General features: G+C 37.4%; 1 protein-coding gene and 1 long non-coding RNA gene across 2 annotated transcripts in view; both read left to right on the forward strand.

The window, feature by feature from the left end:
• The window catches only part of LOC136864362 (myosin-4), a 635,412-nt gene that overhangs the window by 122,586 nt on the left and 499,330 nt on the right, over positions 1-13,496 (forward strand). The window contains exon 2 of the mRNA XM_067141261.2: positions 4,515-4,583. The gene's annotated coding sequence lies outside the window, so the exon portion shown is untranslated. The remainder of the gene's footprint in view (positions 1-4,514; positions 4,584-13,496) is intronic.
• LOC137498379 (uncharacterized) lies at positions 9,989-11,294 on the forward strand. The gene is made up of 3 exons (XR_011017768.1): positions 9,989-10,318; positions 10,636-10,794; positions 11,077-11,294. It is a non-coding gene; the product is annotated as an uncharacterized lncRNA (long non-coding RNA).

Consider the following 13,496-nt stretch of genomic DNA (forward strand, 5'->3'; position numbering starts at 1 on the left):
TTTACCACTTTCTGTGGTTCTGTTGCCAGCTATAAAACGGGGGATATTTTTAAATTGAAATACATTGTTTCTCTATTACAATTATACCAACGGCCGTAGCCGTGTTGAAACACCGGATTCCGTGGGATCTTCGAAGTTAAGGAACATTGGGTGAGGTCAAGATTTGGAAGGCTTGCCACACGCTGTTGGTGGGGGTAAGGGAATGGAGGAACGGAAAGGTACTGTCCATATCTCCTCAAGTATTAAAAAATAGCTATTTTCTTTCCAATTATTATAAACAAGAACTTTAATAACTTCGAAAGAAAGAGCGATGTTTTAATGAAAATTTGACAAAATGTTCCTCTAAATAGGTTCTAGTTCCCTGTAAACAGTCGTATGCCTGAGACTAAAATTTTAAGGACAGGAATCATGTTCATGAAATATGCAGGTGTCCTTAAACTTTTGGTAGGACCTGTATTCGCTTATTTCAATCGATTATTTATCCGACACATTTTAACCGAAAATTTGACTCTTAACGCATCCGAATATTGTATGCGACAGAACTAAATGATATTTGAAACTCATTCGATTATTTTATTCAATTTTTTCGATTATTTAAATAATCGGATGGAGGTATTTGATTATCCCATCACTAGTTCCGACTGACTTCCATGGCTGCGAAGTTCACAGTGGAGCTCACTGTGACCAACATATGCTTTTGGACCACGGCCTAAAAGACCGGAAATACAGACATGATTTGTACTATTGTTCTTTTTCACTGTTTCAAACACAATATAGCATAAGTACCCCATCACTAAATGTTTCACTAAAGCTAACTGTAAAGCAGCATAAATGTTGAAAACTCCCGCCTCCCCTGTGGTAAGAAATGAGGTATTCGCCCGGTTAAGTCGTGTTCTGTTTCAAGCGGCTGCTGATACCCGTGATTCTAGCCACAGAAGCTCCAGATGTATGTCGAATCAGAACCATAGGGAGGCAACTTGTCGTTTTTCAGAAGTCCCACATGCATTGGCGGGGATTCGAACCATGGACGATATCACTTCGCTACCTTGCCTGTGAAGTTGAAGAATTTCAGGAAGTAAATCTAGAATTACAAACTGATTTCCTTAGAAATTGGAATTAACGATTATTATTATTACAACTGTTGTACCTTAAATATTATCAGTTACTTGGTGCGAGAAAGTGAACACGGCAGTTCGAAGACCTCTTCTAAATATGAATGACCCGTACGCTCATGTTTCTAGATGCTATGCATGTCTACGCTATTACAGTCCACAAGGCCGTGGGTGTGCATGCAGCATGTGTACTTGGGACACGCTCGGTCGATGAACACTTGTGTTGAAGAACATTTCCTGACGTCACTTCCGAGTAGCAGGGTTTGCCTAGCCGAGACGATAAAGGCGTGTTCGGCTCACCCGAAGGGACATGGATTCTATTCCCCGTTAGGAAGTGGAATAATTTCGAAATTTCTATTTCTGGAGATGCAAATAGTACTGAGGTTCACCAGCCTAAAGCAAAAACTAGTAGCGGGGGCGAAGGTAGCTAACGACTCTAACACACTCAGTTTTCTACGATTAAGAATTAACCAGCTTTCAGTACGCATTCCAAAACCGTGTTTATTTCAAGAATGAATTAATAAGCGCTGATGATATATTTATTTAAGAGTTTAGTTCATTAGAGTTTTAGATAACAAACCCTCCTTGTCAATGGTTGGCTCGTGTAGATTAGTCTGTTTTCTTGGTTAAATTTCATTACTTGGCCTATACCAACAGGACTAGCTACATTGCCTTGGTTTTATTTCTGAAGGGCCTGCTATACTTCATTTTCAGTCATCTCTTCTATTTTATAGTTCACTACTTCGTGTTGTTCTTCTCGATTAAACATTGGTTCCTGATGCTGAAGAAAAGTGATTCAACCTGTAACCAGCGTCCTTCATTGTGGAAGGTATAACGGATCTTGTTCAGCTTTGGGACAGGTGCCTGAATGGTAACCTGTCATCAGTATGTTGTTGTTGTTGCTGTTGTTGTTGTGATACAGCGAATGTTGTCCAATACATATAGAGTACGCTTCTAGAACGCTAATCTCTGTTTCACTTGAACACCCCTTGTGCATAACTGTATCTATAACAAATTAATAGGCTGGAAGAACGTGTATGATATTTATTGTACGTTTATAAACGAATGTAGTTGATAATGAATATTCCCTTACACAAGTTTGTGTGCTTTGACCCAAGGTTTTGTAAATGCTTTCCTTATGATGGAGTTGTGTCAAAATGTTCAAAGTTTCTAGCTTGTGGAATTATTACCAGGTTTCTGCTAGTAAAGTGCTTAGTTCCCCGTTCTTGCGCGCTTTAGGTTAATATTCGTAGTAAATCCGTGTAAAAGGAACTAATTTATTGTGAATTGTAGTTTATATGAAGTATATCATTGTTAAAAAGGTCAATTATAAATAATAATTTCGTCTGATACATGTACTAGAAAGAGAAATAACTTCTTTTTTTGAGAAAAGGCGTCTTTTATACTTACCTCTAGGCAATGGAACACCACTGTATAAATTATTGGAGTTCGGTTTTTAAAATATGAGAATTGCACTTATGATTTTCGAATGAATTTATAGAGTTTTCAGTTGTTCCAATAATAATAATAATAATAATAATAATAATAATAATAATAATAATAATAATAATAATAATAATAATTGTACCGGGAGGTACACCCCAAAGCCGCGCATTCAAATTCAGCGCCTCAAAGAACTCATCTATTGGTAAAACAGTGAAACCGAAACTACACCAACTTAGAACTTTACTCAGAAGGTGTCACCACAAAAATATTGAGTAATTTTGTTATTGTGCAGTTGCCTAACCTGAGTGAATTTCTACTTGTTTTGTTCGACATTCATCAAGAAGTTTGGACATTTTTTCACAGAGGACACCACTAAAAACTATGATCATTCACCCTGGTGCGAGTTGTAAGAAGTTATAATTTAAAGAAGATTTGTATTTCTAGGTTTTTTAACTGATTGATGTTCATTTATTTTTGGGTTGGCAATATTTCCTTTTGATTTCCGCCAGTTTTGAATCTAGCCAATCCCTAATTTCTGTAATTAATTTTCCACCTATCGCAGGTTTCTTGTTCGATTTTGAGTGTTACTTTTTGAATTGACCAATTAAATTGAGAGGGTGTGGCTGATGTAGTCTTGAATGATCTCGAACTTACCTGAGGGTTTATAAACTGCGGCTTTGCATGTTTCTTGGCAATTGATCGTCATCTTTCTGAGTGTATGTGTCAAAGCAGGAGGCGGGCGGCCTCTTTCATCGGTCAACAACATCTACCAGGTAATGGCCACATAACTTCTTTCTTTCTTGCTACCTCCGCAATTTAATCCGAGGGAAAGGTCCGACTCTTTAGTTATGTAACCAGCTTTTCTAAAATGTAACTTCTTCCAGGTAATGTAAAAACGTCATAAAATCTTTAACTGTAAATCGGGGATAGAGAGTGAATTACCCTCTCGAGCTCCCCTTCATCTTGGTTTGAGGTGACTACGTTTTTATAACTGTTTTTCATTCTGCAATGTGGTAAAGTAATTTCTATACGAGTCACCTCAGTAGTTTGGGAATTGCCCCTATTTCATCGGCCTAGAGCCCCTTAGCTTGTTTTAGTGTTCATACCTAGGAGTGCAAGCATACGCCTCCTTTTAGTTTGTGTTTCGGGCCATTTACTTAACCTGTTCCTTGCCGCAAAGGCCCTGTAGGTTGGTTACTTGGAAGCCTTTGGAAGGCTAGATATTGTAATTTTGGGAGCAAGTGTTCTTGATTTGGGGGATTTCTGACCTTCACTAAAGTTGTCCTTTTTTGAATTGTAAATTTGAGCTGGGAGCTCAAGAATTGTAAAGCGAGGAGCTTGAAGACCAGGACCTGTCGAATTCACTAATATTGTATTTTCCTTGACTTGTTCCAATATTGCTAATTGTACCTGTTATATTGCTATTTGTTGATTTTTGAAATTCTAAAGAAATATAACCTTTGTTAAAGTTTTAAATTAATTTTGAGACTGTAGTTAGATCAATTCAAGCCCGCACCTTCTTTAACCTCTTTCTGCTCCACGAGTATCCCCGTAATAATAATAATAATAATAATAATAATAATAATAATAATAATAATAATAATAATAATAATAATAATAATAATAATAATAATAATATATTTTCCCCAATATCTTCAATATTATTTTAATGAAATAAAGGAACTCCAATGAAGAATGTGGAAAGTGAATTTCGAGATATTTCCAAATTATTGCAATTTTTTAAATGAAAATGATCACTTAATATTGTTTCCTTCATTACTTTCAGTGTAGGTTTGAGTACCCATCTCACAGTTTCATTCGCTAATATGAATTTGTATTATATTTGTATTGCTGCTAGACATGTTTTAGATTCTGCACCCTGTGATTCTGATCTCTAGAGAATGTTTTGTCTGAGATTTCATGTAACACAACGGTACAATTATTTCTTTTCTTCAGTTGCACCTCCTGCCTACCAGTGAATCCGTGGAATTAGCAGTAGTTTGGAAGAAGTCGAGTCGTCACTGAGTAAGTAGCCTCCTGTGGAATATAGCTTTGTTTGTTTCTTACTTTAGGGTTCCTATCCACATGCCGCATTCCGTACAAAATTGCATCACCTATTTTATACTTTTATTGATAAGAAACCATTTGTTCCGAAATTTTGTGTGTACTCATTTCCTTCATGGAAACAAGTCTTTTATAATTAATGTTCTACGTGTTACTACCAAAGATTCCTTTAGTGCAGCCGTTCATTTCCTCTATCAAGTGCTGAGCGTTTGAGTTGCCGGTCTCATATATTTCAGCTCTTGACCTCTACTCTTTCTCCTATTACAGGATAGGTGGGTGACACAAGTTCTGTTCAGCTCGTCTATAGGATAGAATACACACCTTCCACTTTTTCTCTTATCACCAGGTGACTTAGGATATGTCTTACCAATCTCAAACATCTCCCATCATTCACTCACTCAGTTCCCCGATATACTAATCTACTGGTTTCCTTTTCTTGATGATGAGTGATTTTCTTGACCCCACCTTGCTAGCCGAAAGCACCGCCACATGTTTTCCCATCGAACAATCAGGGTTGTTCAATTGAAACATACACAAATTTGGCAAGACTGAAAATAATTGATGGAGCAGCATGTTTTTGTGTTTTGTAGTGGCAGCTCAGAAGGTGGTCAGTCTGAGACATACGTCTACTACATTGAGGGGAATGTTAAGCAACTTTAATGTTTAATGGTTGCGTCCAAACGAATAAAACATGGCAGTGTGCTTGTGCTCACGGTAATGCACGCCCACCCGCTACCTACACAACAATGAACATTAGGCGCTGCATAAACTGGGATCTTACGGATCAATCGCCATAGATCCCAGTTCTCTCCACTTGCGACTATCACTTCTTTGGTCTGGTGACGAACGCCTTAAATCATAAATGTTTCACCACCGATCAAGCGGCTCGTGATACTGTCGAAGAGTTTGCACCAGAAACCAGCTCCCTTCTTTGTGGAGGGTTTAGAGAAACTCGATTCATTGTTGGGACAGGTGCCTGAACGGTGGAGAATTTTATCCGTGGACTCACTTGAACTGTCATCAGTATTTTGTCGTTGTGATATAGTTGTTGTTTTTTCTTTTACACGTTGTTTTACGTCGCACCGGCACACATAGGTCTTGTGGCAACGATGGGACAGGAAAAGGCTAGGAGTGGGAGGGAAACGGCCGTGGCCTTAATGAAGGTACAGACCCAGCATTTGCCTGGTGTGAAAATGAGAAACCACGGGAAACCATCTTCAGGGCTACCGACAGTGAGGTTCGGACCCACTATCTCCCGATTACTGGATACTGGCCGCACTTAAGCGACTGCAGCTACCGATCTCGGTGTGACGTAGGTTATGCTAATCAATACACATACCGGATTTCTAGATACCAATCTATATTTCAGTTGAACAACCCTTGTAGATTGCATGGTCGTGCTGTGTGTTTCTCTGTTATTGCCTTTTACTGAAGCTGTATTTTTTTTAAATGACGTTCGGCCTTGGAAGACACAATGCGGTCAGTATACAGTATTGAAGCTAGAGTACCCTTGTTCAACCAGAGGTAGATCTTACACTCTTTGTCCTCGGGTAGCAATTCTTAATTCATTATAGATCAAATTATAGTCGGAGTCAATCGAAAGATACCCGAAATGCTCGCGAATTTCTTGCATATTTTCTGAATTCAAATTAGGCAGTATTGTCCATTATCGATCTGGCTTTACTTTTCTAGTTATATTCTCGAAGAATGAATTTACAATCGCTAAACTTATACCACTACAGACAAAGAAAGTCTTTCACATTCTTGTTGTCTTCCATTTTTATTGAGACACGTGTGTTTGAACGGGTGGAGTTTTCATTATTATTATTATTATTATTATTATTATTATTATTATTATTATTATTATTATTATTATTATTATTATTGCTATTCGTGTTACGTTCCGTTAACTACTTTTATGATTTCCGTAGACGTCGAGGTGCCGGAATACTGTCCGACAGGAGTTCCATTCCGTGTCAGTAAATCTGCTGACACTGGGCTGGCGTATTTGAGCACCTTCAAATACCATCGGTCTGAGCCGGGATCGAACGTGAGCTCAGAAGATACGCAGCCCGGCTATTATTATTTTTATTATTATTAAGCTGATGTTATTTCTGGTCTCAAGGTGAGAAACTTACAAAGAGATTCAGTTAATATTTATTTTATATTTCAGCGATATAAAGTGAATTTCAAAGGTTCTAAAGGGGGTGTTTGAACCCGATAACACCCCACCCCCTCGCGTACACCACTGAACACTGTATTTGCTGTGACTTTCATTAATACATCTTCCAGCGCAGAACTCACCTACCTTACCCCCATTCACTCCTTTACTGTGGCAGCCGTAATCTTAATACCTGCAACCACTGAATCTTGTGTCTGTTGCTTGCTGTGGAACACTCCCACTCCACACTCTGCCATCAAATAAACCTTATGAACTCGTGCATCTTCATTCTACCTCCCTTTAACCTAATATCCCTAATTCCTAACACCTCTTGTCACTTCTTGACCGATTCACACCAGACTACTTTCTCCTATTGATATTGAAGGCTGTCGGACGTATCGAAGTAGTCCATGACCTGACAAATGGAAGTTGGAAACTGCCATTTCCATAGATATGAAACCTCCTTAATGCATTGTACTGGTGGACGTCTGTGAAACAGTATACGGTTTAAGGATCACTGGTAGATTGGGTAGTCCTATGCGTTTAAGCGTAAGGAACTTCATGACTCCCCAAAATACAGCATACGAAATGTCCTCACCTGTTCCAGAGAAACCGTCGTCCCGTTTCTCAGGGTCATTTCCTTGGCATGCGTCTGGTGTCAATGGTTAATGGAGTAGGCAGCAGTTCGGGAGAACACGGAAAGGAAAGAGAAACAATAGTGATTTATTACTTGGACATTAAACTATAAATTAATGCTAGCTGATTCTGAAGTTACTGTCGACGGAGCGAAGATCTCTTCCGCTCTAACGACTGTGGTTCAGTCAATTAGAGACATTCATAATAATGCTTGCGGCCGATTTTCGTTCGACTGGGCACAGAACAACTGATATTTCGTTATTTCTCGCGCACTGCAGGTTAAATCGAACACCAACCACTCTCAGTCATTCTGTATACGAACACGAATAGGGGTTCAATGCACAGACTGACGGTGAATCATAATTGGAAGACATTTTCCGAATAATGAATTTTTATTATTATTGTTATTACTGTATTATTTACATTAAATGTAATTGCCATTAATAATAATAATAATAATAGTAATAATAATAATAATAATAATAATAATAATAATAATAATAATAATAATAAATGATCTTATTTCATAACATAATAATTTGCAGATAACTTAGTTATTGCGTTATTTCTTATCTTCAAATGGCTGTTCTTGACTGTTTCATCGAGAGGTGTCTTCCTACACACACACACTACCTACATTCACTCAATCGAACGCAAGTGAGTTTAGCATTTCTTCTACAGCGCTTGGTGCTCAGTGGCAGAGCATGTTTTTACCGCACGGATGAGAACTCCGTAGGATACACAATATCTGTGACTTAAAAATCATATTAAATACCCGTTCCGTGTATACACGTGACTTAACAGTCACATAGTTAAACCATGAATGGCTGCATTTATTCAATGATAATTGATCATATTATATACCCCATGAAGGCAGTCAGTCTGTTGCGAAGAAAAATACAGCTGGAAACTAATTTTTTGGTCCAGCGCTGTACGGTTCGACAACAGATGACACGAAAAAGATGCATTTTTGGTTCTGTGTTATGCACTATATGACGATGTCAGATAATAATGAAATACAGTTCGTTCAGTACTATCTAGGGTTACCGGATGGAATTCCCGGGACCAAGGACATCTCAGACCGAAAACTAGAAGAAACTAGGACACCAAGATTAAATAATAAAAGTGTGCCATACGGTAAAAAATGTATTTAATTACTAAAACATTGTCCACGTGTAAAAATACAAACCATCTGTAGTAACAATAAAAATGGTAGATGGTAAATTTAACATTTAATTCTTACTGTAATAATGAAATAAATCTTACAACTGTATCTCCCGGAGACAAATACGTCAGTTCATTGAGTACTATTTAGGGTCACCGGATGGAAATGCCGGGAATCAAGGACATCTCAGACTGGAAACTAGAATAAACTAGGGCACCAAGATTAAATAATAAAAGTGTGCCATACGATAATAAAATATTTAATTACTGAAACATCGTTTACGTGTAAAAATACAAACCTTCCGTAGTGAGAATAAAAATGGTAGAGCGTAAATTTAACATTTAACTGTTACTGTACTTTTCTGACTTGTCTATCATTTGAACAATTTCAATCAGTTTTGAATTTCCTTGAAAATATTTATGAATCCTTACGTTCCAGGATAAGTAAACCAAAAAGTGATTACGCACTTACCTTTAAGGTGAATCACTGACAGCTATAATGCATAAGTAAATTACATGAACGTTTTCCACCGTGTCACCTACAAAGAACAGCGCCACGCAGCAAGGTCCAAGAAATCGTTCGATCGACTCTATAACTTGCGAGAAATCTTTGTAAATATTGCAGTGACACCAACTTCTCTATCTGTAGAAGAAGTAACCGCCATCGTTACCGTAGTATGGGATTATGATTATAATGATTCCCGGAAGTGGATGCGTTTTAAAATGCTATTTTATTTCGGTATCTCGGACATTTAGAAAATTCCACAGGCTGAAGATTGGAATTGATCAATGTGAATGTACATGAGTGGACGTTCTATGTCACATCAGCAGCTCGATAGTCAATACGAGGTCTTTGTTTCAAGCAAGGTTGGGTTGACCGAGTGATGCGCGAAGATGTGCCCGTAAACTTTTCGGGACGCTATAACCGCATGTAGTAAGCCTATATATAAGTGTGTACGCGTTTGCGACAAGTCATTCTGATTCTGATTCTCATTCTCATTCGGACCGGTGCGCGGGATCTGCTTCGCGCAGTTTCCGATGTGTTATTCTATTGTTCTTCAGTATCCGTTACAGAGTGAGCACTCTATAATTATTACAGTTGCTTACAAGTTTCGGGCGGGCATTCTGTAAAAGACATCACTAAGTGTTTATTTGTTAGTCAAACTCCGTATTCTTCTATGAGATAATGTACAGTGGGTGTGGTGGTGCATACTGCTTGCACATTCTGGGGTGGATGTGAGGTTGTGCACAGAACTAATTCTTGCTAAAGGAAATAGTCTTCCTAGAGTACTTCAGTTGGAGAAACGTGAGGGACCACACTAACCTGTGCTGGAAGCTGGGATGACTCAAGACATCGATGAAGAGGAGTGTAAATAAGGTTAGGGATGGTCTTAGGGGGCTGTCACACAGGCTCGATCGAACGACTGCGATCAACCGACTAAGAAAACAAACCTACAGAGGGCAGTGGCACCAGTCACACAGCATCGATCGTCAGCGATCAACTACGAGCGATGAAGATCGACTGGTTTGTAAAAACAAACGTGTCCGTTTTTCAGTCGCAGTCGTTCGATAATGGCGGATGCAACATAGTCATCTGTTGATGAAATCGAAACATTAATTTGCTTAGTGTATGAAAACAAAGTGGTGTATAATCTTAGACTCCCTGGATATAGTAATAGGGAGACCGTGAATTTTGTATGGCATTCTATAGCGTGGAGAATTGGCACAAAAACTGGTAAGTAATTATTAGATTTATTACGATTATCGTATGAATAGTGTTATCTTAGATTATTTATTGATAAAATATATTATACGGAATAGATTGGTAAAAAGAGTTACACTAGGAGAAGTAGTAATTATCATTCTTGTAACTTAATTGAAGAAATGTTTGGAAAACATAAGCAGTGCTTTCCTAACCTCCATCTCGTACCTAATGAAATGAATAGGCCTACCATTGTTTGCTTTAATGACAAATAAGTGTAGGCCTATGCCATAAGTAGGCCTACTACATGTATATTTTCTTTGTCACAATATTCTGATTCATTGTTTCAGGAAAAAGTTGTGCCAAAACATGGCAAATTCTGAGGGCTGGATATCGAACTTGGAGAGATAACATCCTCCCTCTCCTCCCAGGTTCTGCTGTACAGAAAACATAAAATGGGTCTACTTCAATGCCCTCAACTTTCTGGAACTCTTCATTGCTGGAAGAAGGTACAATTCTGTAATATTTATTTTTAAAAGTAGGCCTACACTACAGACCAGTGTTCTAGTTGTGAAAGAGTGAGGGGAAGATTCAGTCTGTAGGCCATAAGTTCCACCCGTCTGTTCATTAATTTATCAGATATAACTGAAAGTAATATAATATAATCTAACCTAACAATCATCTTACTAAATTATTGAAAGTAACAATTTCTTAAACAGAAGGCTTGTGTCCAGAGTAAAATGTAGCTCCAATTTAGAAGAATTGCATTAATATGTTGTTCATTTTTTCAGTTCTATAACAAACACATCTATGGATGTGGCACCTGGTGTATGAGAGCCTTTTCACCAAGCTGAAATAGAGGAGGAGGAAGCAGAAATAATTTGTGTTGGAGGGGTCTAACTCCTATAGTTCAGAAATTACTGAAGGGACTTCAACTTCCAGTCCAGTGGCTTCTGCTTCTACAAACAGCTCTGCCAGCAGTTAAAAATAAAAGAAACAGAAATGTGAAAGTGACAGTGATGTGTTAAGTGAATATTTAGAAAAGATACTGAAAACTGAAAAGAAAATGTAATCAATGTTATTTTTAGTCTCTTCATGATGACATGGAAAGAATGAGTGTACTAGGTCGAAGGTTTTTCAAAGTTAAAATTCAGGAACTGTTGTATACAGTGTTTGACCAAGAAAGAATCTAATAAAATTTACGTTCTTGAGAAATGTTCTACTTTTTAAATTAAATCAGTTTTTGTTATACTTATCTATCAATATTTATTGGAATCCTCAGTGAGTTATGTGTATTAGCACCTGATGGGAAAGAACCCTAACTCCAATTTTTATTAATTATTAGCATTATTACAACATCTTAGTTTGTATATTTTATGTGGTAGAACATGTATGGTTTACAAGGAAAGGAGTATTTTGAAATACATGTAGTAGGTCCTTTCTGTGTGTATATAGTAAGCAGTTGTACAGCACAGGTGGTCTGAAACCAGACCAGCATATTGATAGTTCTGTCCAAGAGCTGACTTCCTTCTTACGGTATACTGTTGATCGCAACTGCAAACTCATTGCACTAGGTTTGTACAACACAGGTGGTCTGAAACCAGACCAGTGTAAAGACATGAGTAGTTTTGTCCAGGAGCTGACTGCCTTCTTACGGTATACTGTTGATCACAACTGCAAGCTCATTGCATTGGGTTTACTGCATCTATATTCAATGTTGCTTACTATACTGCCATCCTGGGAGAATACACATCCTAAATACCTATTTAAAATTAATTATCTACCTGTTCCAGTTTTGTATTCTCAACCTGACATTCAGTTCTATTTTAGGTGTCTTCCCTACTGCCATCACTTTAGTCTTGAAATGACTAATTTTCATGTCATATTCATTGCATCCTTTTTGAAGTTGCAAGATATTAGATTGCACAGTTTCAATAGACCAAGTTGTTTGCATAGGACAAAATTCTTACTACAGTTATACCTGACAGCTTCCCTCCCTGCCACCTTATACCTTTGTAACTTAGGTAGCCTTTATTTCCTCATTCCAAGTACTGTCATATGAATATATTTTTTTATAAATACCTGTCTGCACCAGCAATCACTACTTTCATGTCTGTTACCGTACTTATAATTTATTAATAACATGTAGGCCTACAGAGGGCATCAAGGTAGACTGATTATTTTGTTTCTTGTGCTGTAGATCCATATAAACAATGAAAAACAAAGATGAAATGTTCATTTGTAACTATTTTGACAGGTGTTTCTACCAAAGTTTTGTAGATTTTAATCTACAACATAAAAAACTGTATTTTGTGTGATGTGATATTAAGAGGATATGATGGCAGAACATGTACATTATTTATAAAAAATATATTCATATGACAGTTGCATGCTTGTAATAAAAGGTTGAGTAGATTAATTACCCTGTAAGTCAATCCAAGATCTTACAAGATCCATACACCCTACTCTGTCAAACATTAATTTATATAATCGGTATTTACAAACAGCTTTGACAGGCAATGTAAGATATAGCAAAATTAAATCATTTACCACCTGAGCAACAGGCCTAAATAACATTTTACTGTAGATGGCAATAGTATTTAGTTGTTAGAAAGGCATACTCTTCACTTCTAAAAATAGAAGGCAAGGTGCTTGTTATCAGCACCTATTATTGTTTGCAGTGTTTGGTTCTCATTTTTGGTGAAATTGAAGGCAAAGTTTTCATTTTCCTTGAACTGATTCATAAGGAAAGTATTTCAGGATGGATAGATAGGCTTGGTCGTGTTCATATCAGTAAAGAAGTTACATATGAACAATACATAGAAAGGCAAAATCAACATTGAGGTAAGAAAGAGAGTCCTACCAGACCTTTGCAGAAAAAGTTGTTACTCTGTACCAAGGAGTTTACCAGTAACTTGGATGGAAGTGCAGGATTTATATTAATTGGTTTATTATTGCCAAGTGAGCAATTAGATCAGCTTGCCAGTGCAAAGTTTGGGGAGACAGTACTTTATGCTTAGTGATGAGGGTAATAAACAAGACCTTGTGTGTAATTTACATGTAGTTGTGACAAGTATCAGTCTATTACACTGCCAACTTACTTATTAGAACAATATTCCAGAAACTTTTCCTATAGTTATTAAGCTAGTGGACAGAGCACTAGCCTCACCTGAACTCCTCAAGAAATGTACACATATGTGAATACACAGAA

The sequence above is a fragment of the Anabrus simplex genome, chromosome 2, assembly GCF_040414725.1.
Source record: "Anabrus simplex isolate iqAnaSimp1 chromosome 2, ASM4041472v1, whole genome shotgun sequence".
Taxonomy (NCBI): domain Eukaryota; kingdom Metazoa; phylum Arthropoda; class Insecta; order Orthoptera; family Tettigoniidae; genus Anabrus; species Anabrus simplex.